The sequence below is a fragment of the Lepidochelys kempii genome, chromosome 9 (assembly GCF_965140265.1).
Source record: "Lepidochelys kempii isolate rLepKem1 chromosome 9, rLepKem1.hap2, whole genome shotgun sequence".
In the NCBI taxonomy this organism is placed as follows: domain Eukaryota; kingdom Metazoa; phylum Chordata; order Testudines; family Cheloniidae; genus Lepidochelys; species Lepidochelys kempii.
The window spans coordinates 61,133,177-61,145,800 of NC_133264.1; positions in this window are offsets into that span (position 1 = coordinate 61,133,177).

Consider the following 12,624-nt stretch of genomic DNA (forward strand, 5'->3'; position numbering starts at 1 on the left):
TCTGAGCTTCTCCCTGTAGACTCAGGACCCTGCAGAAGCCTTCTTGCTCCCTGCCTAGTGTGACGAGTTTGGTCACAGAGACCCCCTGGGACTCTCACCTAATGTGCTGAGATTACCTCTGAGCCCGTATTCTTTGATGGCTTGGGACTCCAGAACCCTGCCTTGTTAAGCCAGACAGGCTAGCCTGCTGCAACACAGACCCAGGGTCTGAACCATACCCCCAAAGCTGCAGACTAAACTGAAAACGGGTCAGCAAGTACTCCTGTCTCCAGGACCCAGCTCCCAATGGGATCCAAACCCCAAATAAATCCATTTTACTCTGTATAAAGCTTATACAGGGTAAACTCATAAACTGTCCACCCTCTTATAACACTGATAGAGAGATATGCACAGCTGTTTGCTCCCCCAGGTATTAATCACTTACTCTGGGTTAATTAATAAGCAAAAGTGACTTTATTAAGTGTAAAAAGTAGGATTTAAGTGGTTTCAAGTAATAACAGACAGACCAAAGTAAGTTACCAAGCAAAATAAAACAAAACAGGCAAGTCTAAGCCTAATACATTTAAGAAACTGAATACAGGTAAATCTCACCCTCAGAGATGTTTCAATAAGCTTCTTTCACAGACTAGACCCCTTCTTAGTCTGGGCCCAATCCTTTCCCCTGGTACAGTTCTTCTTAGTTCCAGCTTAGGTGGTAACTAGGGGATTTCTCATGACTGGCAGCCCCCTTTGTTCTGTTCTACCCCCTTTTATAGCTTTGTCACAAGGCGGGAATCTTTTGTCTCTCTGAATCCCCAGCCCTCCTTCTAAATGGAAAAGCACCAGGTTTAAGATGGATTCCAGTTCAGGTGACATGATCACATGTCACTGTAAGACCTCCTTCTTCATTACTAGTAGCTGGAATACACGTACACAGGAAGGCCTGCAGGTAAACAAGCCCATGCACAGTTCATTGATTCTGAAGCACCCTTAATGGCTTCCACTTAACATGTTTACATCAGTAACACAAGTTTGTATGGGAGTAACAGCCATGTTAATCTGTATTTACAAAAAGAAAAGGAGTACTTGTGGCACCTTAGAGACTAACCAATTTATTTGAGCATAAGCTTTCGTGAGCTACAGCTCACTTCATCGAATGCATATGCATCCGATGAAGTGAGCTGTAGCTCACGAAAGCTCATGCTCAAATAAATTGGTTAGTCTCTAAAGTGCCACAAGTACTCCTTTTCTTTTTGCAACATTTTTATGGCTGACTTAGAACAATGCTTCCTCAGCTCTTCCCCTAGCACCCCTCCTCTACTTGTGCTACATTGATGATATCTTCATCATATGGACCTATGGGAAGAAGAAGAATTCCACCTGGATTTCAACAATTTCCACCCCACCATCAACCTCAGACTGGACCAGTCCACACAAGAGATCCATGTCCTGGACACTACGGTGTGAATAAATGATGGTCACATAAACACCACCCTATACGGAAAACCTACTGACCGCTATACTTACCTCAAGTTTCCATTCAGGACACATCACATGATCCATTGTCTACAGCCAAGCCCTAAGATACAACTGCATTTGCTCCAATCCCTCAGACAGAGACAAACATCTACAAGTTCTTTATCAAGCATTCTTAAAACTACAATACCCACCTGGAGAAGTGAAGAAACGGATTGACAGAGCGAGATGGGTACCAGAAGTCACCTACTACAGGACAGGCCCAACAAGTTAAATAACAGAACACCACCAGCCATCACGTACAGCCCCCAGCTAAAACCTCTCCAGCACATCATCAACGATCTACAACCGATCCTGGAAAATGATTCCTCACTCTCACAGACCTTGGGAGGCAGGCCAGTCCTCGCTTACAGACAGCCACCCACACCTAAAGCAAATACTCATCAGCAACTAGACTCCACACCACAGAAACACTAACCCAGGAACCAATCTCTGTAATAAACCCCATTGCCCACTCTGTCCCCATAGCTACTCTAGTGACACCATCATAGGACCCAACCACATCAGCCACACCATCAGGGGCTCATTCACCTGCACATCTACTAATGCGATATATGCCATCATGTGCCAGCAATGCCCCTCTGCCATGTACATTCGCCAAACGCGACAGTCTCCACTTAAAAGGATAAATGGACACAAATCAGATCTCAGGAATGGTGACATACAAAAGCCAGTAGGAGAACACTTCAATCCCCCTGGACATACAATAGCAGATTTAAAAGTAGCCATCCTTCAACAAAAAAAAACTTCAAAAATGACTTCAAAGAGAAACTGCAGAATAAACCTGCAGAACTACAGTTCATTTGCAAACTTAACACCATTAATTTGGGTTATAATAGGGACTGAGAGTGGCTGGCTCACTTCAAAAGCAATTTTCCCTCTCTTGGTATTGACACCTCCTCATGAGTTATTGGGAGTGGACAACATCCACCCTGACTGAATTGGCCTTGTCATCACTGGTTCTCCACTTGTAAGGTAACTCCCTTCTCTTCATGTGCCAGTATATTTATGCCTGTATTTGTAATTTTCACTCCATGCATCTGAAGAAGTGGGTTTTTTTACCCATGAAAGCTTATGCCCAAATAAATCTGTTAGTCTTTAAGGTGCCACCGGACTCCTCATTGTTTTTGTGGATACAGGCTAACACGGCTACCCCTCTGATACTTGTATTTTATATGTTAATTAAGAATAAGAAGAGAGGAAAACAAAATGTAGGTTTAAACAGCTTGGTTGGTGCCCCAAAAACCGGAACGTTCCAGAGGTCCTCCTGCTACCACAAGAAGAATATATATTATTCACCCCAACTTAGAAATTGTGCATTTGTTTGTGTTATGAACCAGATATACATCTCTTTATGTAAATAATCTATCTTGTTCCTAATGTAATGTCTCATGTCCTATGATAAGCCTTGAAAGGTGTGATGAAGCGGGACTGTTCTTAATGTTTCCTCTGAATATTGTGGGGGTGCCTCAGTTTCCCCTATGCAGTTCTTAAGTATCTAGGTGGTGGGATAAGGGTGTATGATCATTGCAGAGCCCTAGAGGGCAGGTGTGTGCAGGGGTCTGGACACAGAGAATGGCCAACACCCTGTTTCCTGGCAAGTGATGGCCTGGCCCTTCCCCCCTGCAAGGTGAGAGCTAAAGGGTTGGAGAACAAAGGAATCAGGTGCCCTCCTGGCCCGGGAAAGGGACAAAGCCCTGAGGAGGAGGGGCTGGAGAGAGTTTCAGCTGGGGGCTGGGTGGGGACATGGAGTGAAGCACAGATGTGGTTGTCTGGCTCACTGTCCCCCAAAATGGACCCAGCTGAGGGGTCCTGTTCTCTGCACCTACAAGCTCTGTGTTTGACCATGTTCCTGTCATCTAATAAACCTTCTGTTTTATTGGCTGGCTGAGAGTCATGTCTGACTGCAAAGCTGGGGTGCAGGACCCTCTGGCTTCCCCAGGAGCCCACCTGGGTGGACTCGCTGTGGGAAGCACACGGAGGGGCAAAGGATGCTGAATGCTCCGAGGTCAGACCCAGGAAGGTGGAAGTTGTGTGAGCTGTTTGTCTTGCAGACAGTCTGCTCACAGAAAGGAGACTTCCCCAGAGTCCTGACTGGCTTCGTAGGGAGCAGTTCCAGAGCATTGCCCGGGAACTCCGTGACAAAAGGTATGAAATGAAAATTATTAGATATAATCAAAGAAGGTGTGGGTCGTGTCCACTAGATTTAGAAGACTTTAAGGGAGTTTGTTTTCTTGGGAAATGGTGTTGTATTCTAGAAGTTAGATATCGTATTGTATATTGTATTCTTAGAAGGAATGTTAAAAGATATAATCATCTAACTACAGGATTGTGACGGAGTGGGAATTTTCTGCAATATTTTGTATGAATACTGTGTGTGCCTCATTTTCTCCTATATGCTGTGTTGTTAATTTGGTGGTTGGGAAAAGCTCAGGCAGGCTCTGACACAGGTATGAATGGCATCTCCCCATCTCGGTCTGGCCCCAATGTAAATGGAGAATCCATTCAGACAATGGCAAATCCAATCACTGGGACTTTGGTACCTAGCAACCAAGGACCATGGATGGCCCACCCCCCCACCCCTCCCCAGGAAGCCAGCTGTGTTGGATCAGCTGGATAGGGTGACCAGACAACAATGTAAAACATTGGGACAGGGGGTGAGGGGTAATAGGAGCCAATATAAGGAAAAGACCCCAAAATTGGGACTGTCCCTATAAAATCGGGACATCTGGTCACCCTACAGCTGGACAACATGGGCCTGGACCTTGAACAAAGAGGACACAGAGGGACAGAGCAGGAGCCAAGGGGGGCACAGTGCTTGGCTAAGGCTCTGGACTAACCAGAATGGACCATGCTGTAACTTTCTTTTCTCCCTGCTAAGCAAGAACTTTCTATGCTGTGCTAATAAACCCGACTGTCTTTACAATGCTGGCTGAGAGTTGCTGTGAATGCTGAAGTAGGAGGAGCTTCCCCCTAGGGATGTACATGTCTCTTTCAGGTCTTCATCCCAGTAGGACTCACTGAACAGAGCTCACGGCGGGAAGCAGGGGTGCTGAAGGTTCCGAGGTTCAGTCCAAGGAGGCAGTGAAGCCGAGTGGCTTACCCTGGAGGAAGAGCAAGACCCCTAGGGGGTCTGGCACACTAAAGGGGTTCTCCCAGAGACTGTTCCAAGGCTGGGGTACAAGCACTAGTCCTGTGGCTCTGTGACTGGTATGAGTTTGGAATAATAAATGAAATTACTTTAAAAGGGAATCCCAAATTAATAGAGCAAATTATTAAATACAGTCCATTAAACAAATTAAACCCTCCGACTAAAGGAAGCACTGAAGAAATTTCTTACACGCTGACGTCATCTACTGGATATCGATGGAAGCAGCAGAAACACAGAGATGGCTGAAAGCAATCTGGCAAATGGCCACAAGAAATCAGAGGGTTAATCTCTCCAACAAGCCCTGAAATATATAAACCTGAAGTCACCATGTGGGACCCCAGAGTTGACTCAACCCATAAAGAAGCTGCAGAATTCTCCGTGCACAGGTGCCTGGAGCAGCCCTGTAGAAAGGGCTTTCCTCCATTCCAGGGTTAAGAGGATAAGATTTCATCTCAAAGATCATATTTCCCCTTCTTTCTTTAACATCAACAAATGAACGTTCTCTTGAGTAAGTCGACACTCTCTACTGAGTCCTTTCGGGGCTACCCCAGTGGTACAGGGGGAATCATTACCACCTATTTACAGTGCAAGGGAGCCTTGTCTGTGTCCACTGGGGAAACTTGCCCAAAACTACTGGTTGCTGGCACAACAAGTGCCCACTCCGGGTTCTGCAAGCCGCACTCCTTCCCTCTGCAGGCTGCCAATTTGCACACCCCAGCCCTGAGTGAGTCCTTGGGGCAGAGCAGAGAGAACCTGTGGCTAAATCTATGGAGATAGTTACCGCCAGAGTTCTGCTCTGAATTGAGCACAGGTCCCTCCCAGCTGCCTGCATAGCCCACTTTGTTACACACAAGCACCTGGTCTCATGACTTCTAGGCACCCACAATGCACACAGATTGCTACCTCCATGGAAGCAGTGTCCCGCCCCCCAGCTCCCCTTCAGCACTCTCCTCAACACATAGCACTGAGTAGTGTCTATAGTAAAACCAAATCCCTGTTTATTTGACAAAGCTTGCAGTAAAGATTCAAAGAGAAGCCAGTAAAAGGATTCAACACATGACTACTGATAAAAGAAAAATATAAAATGCAATCTAAAGCCTGCACCTATTAACAAGGCCCTTTCCCGTCTAATAAGGTATTTCTTACCCAATGGCCAGTCCATACAGCACTTGTCCAGCCAAGAGAGCTGGGATCCACTTTTCATGAGACACTCCCACTGGCAGAGCATTGCCTCTGTAATGGACACCATCTTGTCCCCTCCTTTCTCCTATTATATTGTTCCAGACCTTTTGTCTGTTTGCATAACTAGGGTATTTTGTTAACTTCTGCTTGTCCCTGATGGTCTCCTTATTCAAGCTCTTTTTTTTAACTCTTTTGTAATTTGTAGAGGACCAAGCCTGCTGTGACAGTGACATGCCCAAGTAGGTATATTACACCTGTGTCTGATGATCTTCTTAATATTTCACTGAAGGGGGCCGTTTGTGGTCTGTGCCAAAAGCTAAGATCTAGCTGATTGTCCTGGTTGCTGCAAGATGTTTGTGCAGAAAACAAATGTAGAGCCATGTAACATGTAGGATATCATGTTCCAAAACTGTTGGAAGTGAATCTTGTCACCTGAGGCAGTGGAGTCTCAGGGCATGTGTACACAAAATACTTAAGTCTACCTATGTTAGGATGATTTACAGCTATTGCAGTAATTCCTGCGGTGGTTCATGTCCAGACTACCCTTCTGTCGGTGGTTGGGCTTCCACAAACTTAAGAGCAGCAGTGTGGGTGGCTGAGAGCATGGGCACCAGAACAGGGGGAACTTTTTGAAAGTGGACAGGCCTGACCCATCCACTTTTCTCTAGGGGCCATGCCCTCTGCCCCTCCTCTTCCCCTGAGGCCCGGGCCTCCAGCCAGGCTGGCAGCTGGAGGCTCTGGAGTCCAGCCGTGGACCTTGGGCAGTTGTGGGGAGCTGCAGACCTTCCACCTCCCCGGCGGGGGGAGGGGCCAAGAGCAGCCCCTGGCTCATATCCCGCCATTCAGGCAGATGGAGGGTCCACTGCTCCCCATAGCTTCCCAGGCTCCCTGTCGGGGATCCAGCTGCTGGCCGGGCTGTGGGGTGTTGACATAACACTAGTGTAGACCAGGGCTCAGAGATGACTCAATCAACACTGAAAACAATCAACATCCATGGAGCAGCCAGCCCTGTGTTTACTGTCTGAACCAGGTGCAGGTATGAACATTTACAAAGACAAAGGATCCCAAGAAAAGTCTCTGATTAGGGGAAGCCCTGGGCTAAGAGACAATAGTCTGTAACTAGATGAAGGAAGAAGAAAGGGTACAAGATGTTATCCATTACAGAGGAAAGACTCTGCCAGCTGGAATGTCTCATGAAAAGTGGATCCCAGCTCTCTGGACTGGACAAGAGCTGTAGGAACTGACCATTGGGTGAAAAATACTTGATTAGACAGGCAAGTAACTTGTTAATAAGTATAGGCTACACATTGCATTTCGTTTTCTTTTACCTGTAACCTTGCGTTTCAAATCCTTATACTGGCTTTTATTTTTAACCTTTATCTCAAGCTCTGTTAAATGCATTTCAGTTTGATTTGGACATGTTTAAGTGCCTTGTGCTAGGATGGGTGTTGAACTGAGATGAAACCCATAAGCTGGGGTGCACTGCTTCTATGAGGGACAGTGGATCAGTGTACTCTCATGGCATCCAGAAACAAGGAGCTGGGCACTCAAGTGTAAAACAAAGTGGGGTTTGTAAATTGCTAACCTGCAGAGAGGAAGAATGGGGCTAGCAGAGCCCAGAGCAGAGTTGGGATTTCCCCTGGTGGTCACAGACAAGGTTCTCTTGTGCTGTAAGCAGTTGGTAGTAAATCACCCTTGACACCTCGGATAACCCCAAAAAGTGTCACACCCACACCTGGCCTAGATTGTAAACCCTTGTCTGGGCTGGGTCAGATGTCAATTGTTCTCACTCTCAGTTAGCTCTGAGAAACACCCACCCCTGGTAACCAATTCCATCTCTAGCATCTTCGGAACACAATATTCTATGTATCACAGAACTCTTAAAGTATGTTCCATGCATAGATCCCACAATATCCATGACAACCAGCGAGTTCTTAGCTTTCCGCAGACACCAGGCCTGGCCCCTTTGGTGAAGTATTGTGAAGACCGCGATCACAGGGTAAACATGCCCATCTGGGCATGTCTAGGCAAGTCCTTGGGTATAGATTGCAACTGTGTACCCTCACCTACTGCCAATACAGTGTGCTCGGTTCACACCCTCCTTTATAAGTTTAAACAAATTGGCTTAAGAGAGACCTGAACCATAACTTTAAGCAATTGCTTTTGATATACTAAACTACTCCATTTTGAACCAATCTTTTCTAATATTTGAATATGGGCTATAACACTAATCTCATTGGCAAATCTAGTTTGTTAGACTTCAGCTGTAAATTTAACTGGGAACTCTGAAAATCTGTATAATTAACCCCCTTTCATGCTTACAGCCAGCTCTACCCTTGTACGCGCTTGGTGGAGGGCATGAGGACACTCAGGGCATATGTGTGGCCACAGTGGACGCTGCTGGGAAAAAAGACCCTGGACTCAGGTGCCTAGTGGAATGTGCATATGGACAACACATGCTGAAGAACTCCAGTCACTGTCCAGGTAAGGAATTTTCCTTTCTGAAAACCAAGAAATACAGAGTTAAGGTAAATGCCCATGTAACCTTAACTTTCCCCCTGGAGCTGGCAATAGTGACTGGGAATTATCTGCCTGCACTCCAGCTGCATTCACAGTGTTACGTGTAGCTGTACTGAATGTGGGAGGGATTAGTTTGGAGCATTTTGTCAGAGCTGTGATTATGATCTGAGGTGATCTTTGAGGGGCTGTGCCCGTCTGGGGGGAGGAGGGGTGACAGAAGGAAAGAGGTGCACATGTACCTTGGGAGATCCAGGATGCCTCATGTCAGCACTGAGTTGTGTAGGCTGTGTCAGTAGCAGGGCACTGGGGATGGTCCCCAGTTAGGTGGGAGATGAGTGTGGACTGTGGGTTTAATGATAGGTTAATGAATGTACAGTGTTTGGCATCATGTGCATAAGGGTGAAGGGGCTGTAAAATTTAGCAGATGCGGTGTTTTTTCTGTGGAGGGTGCTAAGTGTTTGAGAGCAAGGCAGGAGTAGATTGTTTCTGTTTAGTACAATACAAAGGCAGAGTGTGAGAATGTGTGATGGGTGTATTGAGGCATCACCCAAAGGGGGCAGAGTTATGGTTGTGTGGGCATGTATCTTAAGTCTATTTTTCCTGGTGTTCATAAGTCTGAGATTTACTGAACTTGAATTCTGGAAGGGCACAAGATACAACCAGACAGACAGCTGTCACTCTGGTTAATGAATTTTTTTCCATTGAATTTCCTAGTTTTTTTTTTTTTTTAATGAAAGAGGAATGTAGTTTGTAGGAGTTAGCATTTAGGCAGTTGTAATTATCAGGTAGGCTTGCAGTTCAGGCATTACTATGGCTATGTGTGAGGATCCCTGGGGGCTGGAATCTGGGTCTGCTGGTCCCTGATAGACTGCTGCATCCATGACACCACCCAATACCTCTGGCACCACAGTGATCTGCAGGCTGTGAACCTTATGTGGCCAAGCACCATAGGATGTGCCACCTACAGAGGACCTGATTGGTGGTGCTCCCAGGATCCCTAATTGGTCCAGGTGTACTATTTAAGCCTGGCAGGGACACCAGGAAGCTGTCTGTGCAACCAGGTGGATTCCCAACCATGACAATAAAGGTTCCTTACCTATAACCAAGGCTCTTTGAGATCGATGCTGAGTATGCACGCTCATGGGATGCTCTGAATGGTAGAATTCTGATTAGCAGTAGCCACTGGAGCACTCACCCAGCTCCCTGGCCCCTCTCTTCAGTGAATGTTAAACATTCCCCAGTGAGGGTCTAAAAGAGGCGTGGAGCTCCAGCTTTCTAAGGTCCTTTCCCAGTGAGGAGGATGCTAAGGTTATGGGGAGAGGCAGACTGGGAGTCTAACTATGCAGAGTCCATCTCAAAGAGCCTCGGTTACAGATAAATAACCTTCATTTCTCCTTTGAGTGTCCTCTGCACACGCCCACTCATGGGATAGATTAATAAGGAGCATTCTGGCCCAGGATGGTGGGACCACAGAGTCCTAATTAAACAAGGACTGCCTTGTCAAATTTTGCATCAGATCTAGCTTCCAAATCTAAGGAGTAATGTTTAGAAAGGTGTGAACAGAACTCCATGGTGCTATTCTACATGTCTCTACCAGAAGAACGTGTCTATAGAAAGCCATAAAGACTGACTTTAATCTAGTCGAATGCATTCTCATCCCTTGAGGAATGGGTACCGTACCTCCTTTGATTTATAATAAAATAAAATAATAAAACAGAAATAATAAAATAATAAAACAAAATATAATAAAAACAGATAATCTAACCCATTGACAAAATGTTTGTACAAAAATAGCTTTCCCCTTGTCCTTCGTTCCATAAGCTATAAACAATTCTGGGGACTGCCTAAATTGTTTAGTCCTGTCTAAATAAAAGGATAGAGTTCTTCTCACATCTAGCATGTGTAATTTAGTCTCCCTATCATGAGTACGAGGTTTGGGAAAGAAAACCAATAAAATTATAGACTGATTTATATGAAAATTGGAAACCACTTTTCCAATTGGAAACCACTTTTGGTAAAAACTTAGGGTGAGTAAGGGACCAGGGCGTCGGCAGTCTAGCCTAGTGGGATGGCATGAGGCAGTAGTAAGTAAGCAGGGATTGGAGTAATTACCAGAACTGGGCTTGATAAGCAAGAGTCAGGGTCAGAGTCAGGCTGGGTCAGAGACCAGAGATAGCACCAGGCTGGAACCAAACACTGGAGATCAGAAAGCAAGGTGTGGTCTGGAGTCGCAGCAGGCCAGAAATCTGTGTGGTTGCCCAGACAACTTCCTGGGGAACCCTCCAGGGTTAAATAGTGGACAAGGTCAATCAGAGGACTGCAAGGTGCTGTCACTCTAGACCTTTTGGATGGTATTTCCTGTAGTGCCTAATCTCCCCAGTGCTCATTGGAAGTGCCTCTGCATGCTGCCATAATGGTGATGTGGGAACATCTGCTTTGCTGGCCCCTCTGCAGAGCTGGGTTCTGGTCCCATAGATCCTTAAAACCCATATGTCTTTATGAAAAACAGTGAATGGTGAATAGCCATTCATGTCTGTAATTCACTTATACCCCTTGCAGACATGATCACTATCAAAAATACTCTTTTGAGAGACAGATGGAATAAAGAACAGCCCCCAAAAGGTACAAAAGGAGGATTCATTAAATGGGACAGAACTAATTCAGATCCCAAGAGGGCAAAGAGTTTCTTATGGGGTGGGGGAGTATGAGTTATTAAAGCTTTTAAAAAATGTCTTAACTGTATCATTAGTAAAAATTGATTTACTCTCCACAGGTACATGGCATGCTGATATGTCTGAGAGAATAACCTTAACTGAAGATAAAGAAAGACATGCATTCTCAGGCTACAACAAATACTCTACAATTAAGTGGTGCTGTAAATGGATCTTGATCACATGTAGAAATCCACAGCAAAACCCTTTTCCATTTATGAGTATAGCATTTATTTGTGGACTCTTTTCCAGAATGTAACAGTACATTCTGCACCTTTAATGAACAACTTTTCTCTAGCCCTCCCACAGTTCTATTTCCCACACAGTTAAATGAAGGGACTGAGGATCTGGACAATAGACCATCCCAGTCTGTTGTGACAAGTGCGGTAGCAGTGGCAGAGGCTCCATTAATCCTTTTGGCAGATGAATCAAGTCCAGATACCATAGTTTTCTCAGACATGCTGGCACTATTAAAAGCACTCTGGCCTTATCCTGTTGTTTGTTTATCACTCTCTGTATGAGGGGAAATGGTTACATTAAGCCCTGACACCAGTGTGTCAGAAACTCATCCAATGTTGATTCCTTGTCTCTGCCTGCTCTGGAGCAAAATTGTTGACGTTTCCTGTTGCTGCTGGAGGCAAACAGATATATTATCAGATTTCCCCATAAACTGGAGAGGTGTGTTATTACTTCTTCCTTCACAGACCATTTGTGCATTTGACATGTTAATCTGCAAGCATGTTTTGTTCCCCCATGTGATAGGGTATAAAACCCTTCATTGGACAGCAGAGGATTAAAGAGCAACTCTGGGCACAGGAGGCTCCACCCCTCCGCCCTTGCCAAGCATGCTCCAACTGGAGGTGGGGTTGAAAAGGAAGCCAACCAGCCACTGGCTCCGTTGGGCCAGACAGGGTAGGGAGAAGGACCTGGTCTGGGAGCTCTGGACCAGGATGTAGCCAGTCCCAGGCTAGGAGAAGGAATGTTGTTGAGCAGCAGCTCCTATGGGTTGGAGATGGGTAGGCAGCCTGCAAACTGGTGCTTATGTGAAGCCCTTGCAGCCCCCAGTGCAGGAAAAGGGGAGGTAAGAAGTAACCCCAAGAGGCTGATTTGAGGCCCCTCAGGGTGCGAGGCACCAGACAAGTCTCACAGGGCCCTGGGTCGGAACCTAGTGGAGCAGGAGGGTCCAGGTTCCCCTACCTCCCCTTTGGCTGCAACCGCTGGACGGAGCAACTGCCAGAGACTGTGACCACTACAGAGCGAACCACAAACCCATTCACATACCCCTACACCAATTTATCCTGGGTGAATGTCATGCTCTGTACACCATTTCCAAAGCCTCTTTGCCTCTAGGCATAATTTTATAGAATAAGTTCCCCCTCGCTTGTTCAGATAACATAGCACCATTGCATTGTCTGTTACTACCTGAAGTACTTTGTATTTGACTTGAGATAGGAAGGACTTTAGAGCTAGTCTTGTGGCTCTCAGTTCTACAATACTGATATGTACTTTTTTTTTTTTTTTGGGTAACCAGTGAGCCCTGACTAA